Raw genomic sequence first — 12,612 nt, 5'->3', positions numbered from 1 at the left:
CTTTCTGTGAGACTTGGAAAAGCGACCTCACCTCACTGAGCCTCATTGATCTCGCCTGGATCACAGCAACACTAACAATGCCTGACCCGGCTGCGTCCCAGGGTGGTTAGAAGGTTCAAACGAGGTGACCTATATGCAGCCCTGGCTAGTAATACTAGTATTCTCTTCCCCTACCCAGGGGTTGCCGGGAGAAATGTGTAAGGCGCGGCACCCAAAGCAAAAAGGAAGATTTCCACAGTGACAGCGGTACCTTTTATAACAGAGCAGCAATTAAAGCATCCCCCACACCCAAATGTCTATCTTGAATGTTGCCTCTTTAATAATATTTTTTTAATAAATATGAATTAAACCTAAACCCTACTGCACTATTTCTTGTCTTCAAGCTAACACAAATAACCCATGATATGTATAATTTAGTTCCCAAAGGACTCATTTCTCATGTTCACTGATCTTTACACACACACACACACACACACACACACACACACACACACACACACACTGCAATATAGTGTGCAGTAGGCCGCCCTCAGCTTCTGCGGGACCCAGCGGGAACTGCAATGCGTTCTGGGAGCTGTACTGCTTCCATGGAAGCCATGTGGCTTCCGAGGGAGGTGGAAGTGAGCCGCTGGTGCCCACAGGAGCGGAGACTGGAGGGACCTGAGCCGACTCTGCGGGAGGCAGGCCTGCCGTCTCCTCTCCAGGCCTGCGTTTGGCCGCAGAGGCTGTGGGCCAGCCTCCCTGTCCATATGCGCCTTTTTAATGCTCAAGCAATGTTTCTTTGGGGTAAGTAAAAAATCAGAAAGCTAAGTAAATTTGAGTGGAGTTGACTCTTCTGATGACAGAAAAAACAAATATAATTTGTAAATTGAGTTTTAAAATGATGTGGGATCATAAAGTTCATTTTCATGTCCAACAAAGTGTTCCTTTTTTATATGGTGAACCTTTCTCCTCCACCCCTCCCCTATCCACATTAATTTTCATATAGCTTAGGCTACCCTGTTCATTTTATGATTGGCCAGTTACCCGATTTCTGCCCTTTAAAAACAGGCTTAAAAGCATTTTTTAAATATTTGTTTTCTTTCGTTCTATTCAGCTTCTTTTAGTATCAAATCCTGTAGAGCCTCATAGTTCATTATAAGCACTTTGGCTTTTACTTAGAGTGAAATAGGGAGAAAATAAAGGACTTTTGAGAATAGAAGTGCAATAACCTAGCTTATGTTTTATTCAAGAAATATTCATGGTGCTCTGGCAAAAATGAACCTCGTCCCTGATCCCATGAAACTTAAACTCTAATGGGGAAGATAAATTCAGCAGCAATACGAGAAAGTCTTCTAAACTTCATTTTAACATGATCTTGCCCTAAGGAAAGATGCAGATAAATAATGCCTAAAATACAGTGCTCTAGCCACAATCAGAAGATGAACTGTCTGTATGTCAAGTACTTTACAAGCACTATGTCACTTAACCTTCACAAGAACTCCATGTGGCAGAGAATATTATGATGGACAAATAATAGGCAAGAAAGTTAAGGGTAGAGAGATGCTTGCAGCTTATAAGTGGCAGTGCCAAGATATGAGCACATGTCCATCTGTCTAACTCCTGTGTCTGATAGTCTGACGTCTATATTACCCTATTATTACACTACTAGAGGCCCAGTGCATGAAATCATGTACAGGTAGGGTCCCTAGGCCTAGCCTGTGATCAGGGCCATCTTCCATCCGCTCACCAGTCCACAGTCCCGCCCTGCTGCCACCCACCCCGGTTCCCTATTCACCATCCGGTGATCGGAGCCTGCAGGCTTGGGGGAGGGACTGAGAGGTGGTCAATGCACTTCATAGCAACTGGTCGAGCGGTCGTTCTGATTGTTATGCCATTATGGTCATTGGGCTTTTATTAAATAACGGCTCTAATAAATAATTAGACTATTTCACTTATTGGGTGTCCAACTGTGTAACCTTTAGCTACAGAATATGTTTTACTTTGTGTAGTGGTTTTTATTTCTGCCCCTCCATACCAGTTAGGCTTCTTAAATCATCCTATCTTGAATATGGTACAAAATCTTGGTGACCTGTGCTCCTTTGCTAGAAATGCTGCCTCTAATTCCATTTTCTATAGGACATCCATCAAGTTCTTGGTGGTATTAAAAAATAATGCAGTTGAAGAAAAAGCTGCGCTAGGAGGTCCAATTTTTCATCTGAAAAATGGGGGTAATAATATGTGACACTTACTAATCTCAAGGAAGTTAGGAGATGAATGAAGTAATTGTTTCTGCAAAATCCTTCAAATGCTAGAAGAAATAACACACCATCCATTATAAATTCCAATACAAAAACTACATTCCTACCCTTTGGGGTCATTACATTCAATTCTCATCTTTCAACAATGTATTTATTCTGTAAATTGATTTGTTCATTAATTTAATCAATAAATATTTATTGAGTATATATGAGGTAGACACTGTGTCAGACACTTGGGATGAAAATCAAATATGATGAGTGATAAATCTCACACGCTTCCAATTTTGTGAATTCCAATTACTTGGCCCTGGCTGCTCATTCGAATCACCAGGTAGCTTTAAAGATAGCCATGCCTGGTCACTCCAGACCAACTGAATCGAGTAAGGCAAATGTGAAACCAAACTTGAGCAACATCGTTCTGTTCTGGGCCAATCCATGCCAGGTAGATTTTCCTAAGAACTGTGCTTTACAATTTTGATATTGCAAACTGACCTCTGTTTTTACAAAAACTCTGGACTGAGTTGAATAGTCTCTCAAAAATCCAAGTTCATAATGAACCTCAGAATTGACTTATCTGGAAATAAGATGCGATTAGTTAGTTCAGATGAAGTCATGCTGGATTAGAGTGGGCCCTAAGTCCTTGTGAGAGAGAGGACACACACACACACACACACACACACACACACACACACGGAAGAAGGCCATGTGATGATGGAAGCAGATACTGGAGTGATGCAGCTACAAGCCAAGGAAAGCCAGTGATTGCCAGCAACCACCAGAAACCAAGAGACAGGCATAAAACCGATTGCCCCTCAGAACCTGCAGAAGGAGCCATCCGTGCTGTCACCCTAATTTCAGGCTTCTGCTCTCTTAAACTGTAAGAGAATAAATTTCTGTTGTTTTAAGCTATTCAGTTTGTCACAACTTATTATAGAAGTCCTAGGAAACTAACAGACACCAATTCACAGATTTTCAAGAACATCAGATAAAGTCAAATGAGACCCTGGCTAAATATTTGCCCTCTATACAGAACATTCTTTTAATATATAGAATCGGCGTTGTACTTATGGTAGCTTCTTAATAGAACTGGAATTTTTTCATAAATTGCTACCCAGTATATTCCTCCTAGGCAAATTAGTCACTACACACTACAACTGAGTAGATTTCTACACCTGTAGAGTCACCATGTTCTATATTTGGCAGTGAATCTCTATTGAGTCTAAGCATTCACAAATAACTAAACCAGAAGTGAGGATCTTCCCATCTTGGTTTCAAATTAATGATTTAATGACTCCGATATTTATTGAACACCAGGTGACTTTTCATATCACTGAGGCTAACAGCCAAATTCCCTACAATGGCCCACAGAACATGCACAATCCTCCCACCAAAACTCATCTGTCTGCCTTGCATTCTATTTGCACTTCTCATTCTGTCTTTGTCACCCACTGGTCTCTGCCTGCTATGTCTCCTAAGCAAGGAGAGAGGCCTCAGGAGAAACCAATCCTGGTGGTACCTTGATCTTGGACTTCCAGCCTCCAGAGAAAATAGACTTCAGTTGTCTAAGCCACCCAGCCTTTTGTCAGAGTGGCCCTAGCAAATGAATACAGCTAATCGCAACATTTATTGTCCAACGTGGATAACCACTGAGGATGAGAAAGGGCACTATTAATAACGACCGAGACAACTGGCATAAACTGGGACTTCCCAGGTACAGTGGGATCTTTGGTAGTCCTACCCACAGTCCCGTCACTATTAATGTGAAGTGAACTTAATTTACTTATAGTTTATATGTTGTCTGCACCAGGTAGTACATTCTTTGAGGGGAAAGTATTTCTGTGCTTTCACTGCTCGATACCCAGTGTGTAAATGTCTGGCACCAGTAGCTTCTCAATAAAAATATGTAGCATAAATAAATTTAAACTGTGGAAGTGGTAGATATTCTTGGTTCTTTATATAAAGATGTCAGTGTTCACTGATCTTTATTAAAAAGCAGCTAGCTCAGTGTGACTACTGATTATCTTGCACCTGCTATATGCTAGGCAGAGGATAAGGCATTTTACATATGTTATCATTCATTCTTACAACTCTGCAAGCTGGGTATGATCCTTAGTTTACACTCAAAGAACTGAAATATCTCAGAGGTTGTAAGGTCACTTCTCCTTTATCCCTCAGCAAGTACCTAAGGATTCAAACTCAGGCCTGCATCTCTGTTTGTAAAATTAAGTTAATTGGGGCGACACTGGATAATAAGATTATATAGGCTTCAAGTGTACATTTCTATGATACATGATCTACATATTGCATTGTGTGCCCACCATCCAAAGTCAAATCATTTTTTGTCATCGTCACCATATATTTGACCCCTTTCACCCTTTACTACCCCTCAATCCCCTTCCCTCTGGAAATCACCACACTGCTTTCTATGTCTATGAGTTTCTGTTTGCTTGTTTTTGTTGTTTGTCCACTTGTTGCTTTGCATCTCTTAAAGCAGAAAAAATGTTTGCACAGAATTGCAGTACATTGGGCTCCATAGGGACAGTGCTGGGGCAAGTGTGAGCCAGTAGGGCACTGGGTGACTGTGTGTTTGCCGAGGAAAAGTAATTAAACATGGGCCAAGGCAATCCTAAAAAGCCGAGAGGCAAAATGTCATCCTATGCTTTCTTTGTGCAAACTTGCCGGGAGAAGCACAAGAAGAAGCACCTCTCAGAGTTGTCTAAGAAGTGCTCAGATGTGGAAGACCATGTCTGCTAAAGGGAAAGGAAAAACTGAAGACATGACAAAGCTGGACTAGGCCTGTTTATGAGAGAGAAATGAAAAATTATGTCCCTCCTTAAGGGGAAACAAAAAAGAAATTCAAGGGTCCCAATGCACCCAAGAGGACTCCTTGGGCCTTTTTCTTGTTTTGTTCTGAGTATCGCCCAAACATCAAAGGAGAAAAATCCCAGCCTATCCATTGGTGATGCTGCAAAGAAGCTGGGAGAGATATAAAATCACACTGCTGATGACAGCAGCCTATGGAAAGAAGATGCTAAGCAGAAGGAGAAATACAAAATGGATATTGCTACACACTGAGTTAAGGAGAGCTGGTGAGACCAACAAGGGAGTTGTCAGGGCTGAAAAAGCAAGAAAAAGAAGGAAGAGGAGGAAGAGGAGGAAGAGGAGGAGGAGAAAGAGGAGGAAAAATAAAGAAGATAATGATGAATAAGTTCGTTCTAGTGCAGTTTTTTTTTTCTTGTCTATAAAGCATTTAACTCCCCTGTATACAACTTACCTCTTTTAAAGAAAAAAATTGAAATGTAAGGCTGTGTAAGGTTTGTTTGTAAACTATACAGTGTTTTTTGTTTTGTTTGTTTTTTTGTATAGTTAACACACTACCAAATGTGTCTTTAGATAGCCCTGAGCTGGTGGTATTTTTAATAGCCACTAATCTTGCCTGGTACAATATGGGGGTTGTAAATTGGCATGGAAATTTAAAACAGGTTCTTGTTGGTGCCCAGCACACATTAGTTATATGTGGGGATGGTATTTTTTTTTTTCATCTTCCCCTGTTCTGATGTAGCTTATACAAAATAATTGTTGTTCTGTTAAATGAACACCACTCTGTAATTGCAAAAAAAAAAAAAAAAAAAAAGTTGCAGCTGTTTTGTTGACATTCTGAATGCTTCTAAGTAAATACAAATTTTTATTAGAAAAAAAAGATGTTTGCACAATCTCAGCAGTTAGAAAGGAACATAAATTCACATTTGTGACTCATTAAGTTCATCAAAATGATCAATAGTTACTAGTCACAATATTGTACATGTCGATGTACAAATGATATCCACAGATTAAATCAACGTGAGTTCAGAGTTAGTCAGATTCAGTGAAACAGTGTAGGTGGAAAGATCCTTAATGCTTCAATCTTAAATTCTCCATCAGCTCAACAGAGAAATCGAGGACCACAAATCAATGTTCCTAAATGGGTCTGAGTAGCTCTTCCTTCTAATTTGATTTTTAGTAACTAATACTTTAGACTGACACCCAATGTGAAATATTGTCCTGGAAAACAGGCAGCTACGTCTGCTGCTTAACATTTTTTTTTTAAATATATTTTATTTATTTTTTACAGAGAGGAAGGGAGAGAGATAGAGAGTTAGAAACATCGATGAGAGAGAAACATCGATCAGCTGCCTCCTGCACATCTCCTACTGGGGATGTGCCCGCAACCCAGGTACATGCCCTTGACCGGAATCGAACCTGGGACCCTTCAGTCCGCAGGCCGACGCTCTATCCACTGAGCCAAACCGGTTTCGGCAGCTGCTTAACATTTTATTTATTAGAAACTGAGCCAGGAAAATCCATTGTTAAACTATATCACAGCTGCTGAGGGGCTATGTCCTGAAGAAGAAAATTAATTTCAAGCCAATTAAGTAGACACTCTGTGATATCTTTTTATAAATAACTAGTATCTCGACCACATCAAAATGTGCCTATGAAAATTCTTTGGAGTTACATAAAGTGAAGTCACACTTTGCCTGAAAAATTGAAATAGTGCCATGTAAATGGTAAAGTCTCACACTATGAGAAAATGTAAAAGTAGTGTGATCCTCACATTTTTGTTACATTTTTAAAGAAATTCATAACTTCAAAGCTGGCAGACTGACTGAATGGTAATGACCTGCTTTGGATATTACTTTAAGACAATACACTGTCTCTTAAAGCTTGCAACAAAAATTCTAGCCATCCTTGTTAGCCTTATGGGAACCTTAAATTACTTGACATCAACATGAACACGTTCTTCAAATAAAACACAATCTCTTTATAATTCACACCTACCAGGCTTTATCTGAAACACAGTGGAACTAAAATTTTAATCCTGAAAATCCTAGCATCACTCAATTTAGTTCTACAAATGTCTGTTGAGGATATAGACTCATTAAATGATCCTTGATGGGTTCTATTCCCAGGGATCTCCGTGTTTTATTGGAAAGAAGGCGAATTTTTGAGAGATAAAAGTGAAAAAATATAGAAAATGGTCACTTCACTCCAGAGGCTAATTCCGTGCCCATCTCTATCAATCAGAACTCCCTACACTGTATTGGATCTATCAGACTCTCTGGCTCCTCCAGGTCATGACATGGGATAGAGGGCTGCTTAGGAAACCAAAAGCCATGCTTTAGAAATCTGCTATGACTAAACATCGTAAAAGGCACATTATAAATACAGGCATGCCTTGGGGATATTATGGGTTGGGTTCCAGACCATCACAATAAACTGGGTCATAATCTTTTTGCAGGTGGTGGGTCTTGCCTTCAATTTGTAAAAAGCACAATGTCCGTGAAGTGCCATAAAGTGAAGCACAAAAATCTAGGTCTGCCTGCACTGTCTTATAAGAGTCATTTATCAAGGGAGACACTTAACTCAGGCATGCTTTAGTTTGCCTAAGATCGGATGTCTAAGAACTAATGGCATGTGTCTAGGAAGCTGGTCTGTCCGAACACTACGGCCACACGTACACGATTCATGTGTCATTCATCTCTGTCTCCCAGCATCATGCCTAGGCTAGCACTGACTGTTCAATACACATTTGTTAAATGAGTGAATCAATGTTGGTTGAATTCCAAAGCAGAAAGAGAGGCTCCTTTTATATGAATAAGTTATGATTTTTTCAAGGTTTCCAAAAACCATTAGCATTTCATTGGGACGATCTGAAATGCCAGACCCTAGTGAACCTATCTGTCACTCGGAAAGCTGAGCCTTGAAACCTTGCAGAGCCAGCCCTGACTTGGTGGCCTTCGATGTTAGGCTCTGCTGGTTAGCAGGAGTCGGCAGGGCAGGGGAAAGGGTGGTAGTAGGGGTCCCAGCATTTTCAACAAACTTTAGTAGTCTGAGAAAACAGTACTGATAAAACACACTTCGATCATAATAAGGAACAGGCCAGAGTTATGAAATTGAGATAAGATATCCTTACTGAGAGAAAGCCAATATTGTGTTTTCAGTCTAAAATATGATAGGAAGCCTGTAAAAATGGCTTCCTGGATAAGGAAAATTATGGATCCTACCTTACTCTCTGGATGACTAAAGCCATTTAATTGAGCATGACCTCAGGATTGTGCATGCATAGAATCAAGCAGAATAATTTGTCTGACAAATATTTTTATAGGCAAGATAGATCTGAGGTTTATATACACTTTGGGGGGTATTGCATTGAACAAATTTGAGCTTCATGCTAATGATGATAAGAAATAAATGCTATTTTTGTTTAAGCACTTTACAAAGCACTATCTAATTTGATAATCAAAACAGTCCCATGAGATAAGAATGTGTGGTATTATAGTCCATATTTTATAAATGAGAAAATTTATAAAGCTTAGAAATGTACAGCTCAACTGTGGTCTAGCTGAGACTTTATTCCAGGTCTTTCCCTTCATTGTAAAATGCACATTTTAAATACATGCATAAGGTGGAGATATTATGGGTTGGATTCGAGACCATCACATTTCTTGCTAGTCATCACAATGTGCTGCTCAGGCCATCAGTCTCATCTGGGAGCTTGTTAGAAAGGCAGAATCTTTAGACTCACCCTTGAGCTACTGAATCTGAATTTGCACTTTGATAAAATCCTCAGGTAATTTGTATGCACATTACATCGTGAAAAGCTTCTCAGAGACCACAGCTGGGCCAGTCATCTGGAAGGCCTCTGCTTTGGGAATCGTATCTCAATTCCCTGTAAATGATGGTAAGTAGAGGGCACTAATAAGAATAAGCGGCCAATTCACAAATCTTCTCAAAATATAATCAGATTTAAATGTTGATGGCACCAGTGATATCAGCATAGTATTGATTAAGACTATGGCTTTCTCATGTCCAGTGTGGCTTTGGGAGCACTCCTTAACTCTTTAAACTTCAGTTCCTCATCTGCAAATGATAAGGATACCAACCACATGACCTTGCTGTGAAGGTCAAATGAAATGAGGATTCAGAACTGGCATATGGTGAGTATGCAGTAATGCTCACTCTCTTAAGCATGATACTCAATGGAGATAACTCTAGCTGTCTATTTTACCAAGAAAGAAAAAGTAAAACTTTTAAAGAGGTTCTCTTGGTTCTTCATTAATTCCATCCTTTGAACACAATCTCTGAGACTCACTTCACATTAACACTGATCTATGGAATTCTTCCAAGCAGTGCTAGCTCATTGTGGGTTTCCAGTAAATTATCCCAGAACAAACCCTTGCTGCATTTTTCTAGACTTCTCATCTCAGGTATTATTCATTTTTGTCCACACCCTGATTCTAAAGGCCAACATTTTTGGGAACTCTGGCCCTTCTAGGGTTCGATAAACTTTAAAAAAAAATTCTTAAAAGTCACAGAACTACTGAGAAGAAGTTCAGATAACTTCTCTTCTCTAGAGAAGAGGAGAGAAGAGGATAGAAGAGGGTAGTCTGTGCTGAGGTCCAGGAAGCCACCAGGAAGTTGTGGGTATTGAGTTCCAGGGAAAGGAGCCGATCCCAGCAGGGTTAGCAGACAATAAGCAACTGTGGGGTCCTCAATTCAGTCCCTCGGCCCCATCCTGCTGGTGCGTTGGGGTATTTTAAAGAAAGGGACTGAGAATAAATAAACTGGCTGTGTTGTCTCTGGTATGTGCAGAGGCAGTATGAAGACTTGATTTTATTCTGAATGAGACAAGAAACATGAACAATGCTTTATTAAAATGTGCTAACAAAGATGAGTTATTACTAGTTAATATTGTGCTCATTTCTTATAGGGAAAGAATTTCTTAGCCTCAATGTGTGCGGTGTGCAATTTAAAATAAGATATCATAAACCACGAGTGGATAGGTATATGAGGCTAACACCAGTTTGCTGCTCTCGATGCAGAATCATTATTCTTTACAGAGCTAGCAAACCCTTAAAAGCTAGGTTGAGGCTAAGGATCTGAAAACACTGCAAACTGTCAAAGGCATACAATGAACTTAACAATACAAAATGAAATTAAAGTGGAGTATCTTAATTCTTCTTGATTTTCTTACTAAATATCAATCCAATATCTTTCTGTTGATCTTTATTTTGCACTGTTTGATTTGACATTTTAATTGCCTGCTGGATTTCCACAGGGCAAATATTTACAGAGGCATTGAGTGCCATGGGTTAGATTCAAAACGGTTCTCCGTGGCCAGGTCCTCCTGCTACACTGCCTAGTGCCTGCCTCTTAACCTAAAAGCTCATGCTTTTTTTCCATTATGGATTTTAAATATGCAAATAAAAAATTATAGGCCACAGACTTTTTCTAAGTCTCCCAAGATAAAACTTCTATTTTCAAGTGGGAAACAGTTATTTCTTACTAAGAAAAGACATAGAACAATAAAAAAGAACTCATACCATCTGCAACAGCATGGATGGACTTGGAGAGTATTATGCTGAGTGAAATAAGCCAGTTAGAGATAGATAAGTATCAAATGATCTTAGTCATATGTGGAATATAATGAACCAAATAAACTGATGATCAAAAAGAGACCCAGAGACAAAGAAGCATGAACAGACTATTGAACCTCAGAGGGAAGGCAGGGGAGGGTAGGTGGGAAGAGATCAACCAATGAACTTGTATGCATATATGCATAACCTGTGAACACAGACAATGGGGTGGTGAGGGCCTGGGGGTGTGGTGGGGCAGATGGGAGTAGGCTGGAAGAGGTTAATGGGGGGAAAAGGTGGACCTATGTAATAGGTTCAACAATAAAGATTTTAAAAAAGAAGTAAAACTGGATCAATCTTTAAATATGATTTCATGTGTTTAAAGAGCTGAGAGTCATCTTCAAATTATGATAAAGTAATTGATGAATATTTTCACCTACCTCCTCTTTACTTGCTAATTCTTTCTTAAATAACTTTTAAAATATCTGCCTCTGGCATGAAGGGACCTGGAGAGTATCATGCTAAGTGAAATAAGTCAGTCAGAGAAAGATAAGTATCACATGATCGTACTCATATGTGGAATCTAAGTAACAAAATAAACTGATAAACAGAGTGTATCCAGAGACATGGAAGCATGGAAAAGAGTGTGGAATTTCAGAGGGAGGGCAGGAGAGGGTAGGTGGGTAGGTGAGAGGTAACCAACCAAAGACCTTGTATGCATGTATGCATAACCTGTGGATACAGACAATAGGGTGCTGAAGGCCTGGGGCAGGTGGGAGGGGGCTGGAGAGGATCAATGGAGGAAAAGAGGGGGCATATGTAATACTTTCAACAATAAAGAATTATAAAATTATATATATATATATATATATATATATATATATATATATATATATATGCCTGTTTCTTTTAATCTTTGAAAATTCATTTCTATCTTCAGTCTCATTTAGATTTTATTTTTTGTGTTTTGTCTTTAGGTTTACTTTTTACTGATAAATCACTGTGCTATTATATCATTCTGAGTTTTATTTTATCCTTTTATTGCCTTAATTTTTGTCATGTTTCTCATAATTTTTAAGCACAATTCATTGTATTTTTAAAGTTTTATCGCATTCTTTTATTCTTTTCAGTTTTTATAGCTTTATATTTTATCACTATTTATCATTTCCACGTTATATTTACTCTTCCTGTCAAGACCACGCTTTTAACCCTTAAATTGCTCTCATTTTAATTTAGATTTGGCTTGTTTCTTGTCTTAACTCAATTTTTATTACCTTTGAAACACTTCCTAAGCTAATTTTGTTTTGTTGACTGTTTTTATATTTACTTTTAACTATTAATTTCTGATGGCAGGCAGAGAGAGTGGTCATACAAGTGGTGTTGGGAGTAGAAATGAAATCTAAGCAAGGGAATATGTTCTGGGGCCAGACTCCCTCTCCTTTTGTGTGTCTTTCTTTTTCAAAATAAAAGCTCCATGAGAGCGGTGGCCCATGCCTGCTTTTGCTCTTGTTGTATCTCTGTTGTCTGGCTCATTGGAGGCACCTAATAAAACTGATGAAGGGTGATAATGATGATGGATAAGGGTTACTAGAATTACATGAGTCTATTAACAATTTAGTATCACTGTGTTTTAGACATCCTTCTGAGGACTTTCCATGCACTAACTAACTTAATCTTCACAACAATGTTATGCAGAAGGCATTATCATCACCCCCTCTGAACATGAGGACACCGAGACCCCGAGAGATGTAAAGCAGCTTGTTAGGGTCACTCAATAAGTAGCAGAGCCATGACTTGAATCCCGGTCATGTATCTCTGAGTTCAGGACTCTTAACAATCACTTGTTCAGTGTCCGCCATATTGCATAATTAATAACTGATCAATAAGAGGGAGATACTCTGAAGAAGTGATGCCTTTAAAGAGACCTTTATGAAATCACTATGTGAGACACAACAAAAATATATGGCCTCTCGTAT

General features: G+C 39.1%; 1 protein-coding gene and 1 pseudogene across 6 annotated transcripts in view; one reads left to right on the top strand and one right to left on the bottom strand.

Moving 5' to 3' along the window:
* KCNIP4 (potassium voltage-gated channel interacting protein 4) overlaps window positions 1-12,612 on the bottom strand; it is a 954,817-nt gene that overhangs the window by 118,119 nt on the left and 824,086 nt on the right. The window lies entirely within an intron of this gene.
* On the top strand, window positions 4,851-5,429 carry LOC308529928 (high mobility group protein B1-like; annotated as a pseudogene). The gene has a single exon. The product of its transcript is annotated as a high mobility group protein B1-like (transcript).

This window comes from Myotis nattereri, assembly GCF_964212035.1.
Source record: "Myotis nattereri genome assembly, chromosome: 1".
Classification (NCBI taxonomy): Eukaryota; Metazoa; Chordata; class Mammalia; order Chiroptera; family Vespertilionidae; genus Myotis; species Myotis nattereri.
Note: the sequence above shows the minus strand (reverse complement) of the source record. Positions and strands in the feature narration are given on the sequence as shown.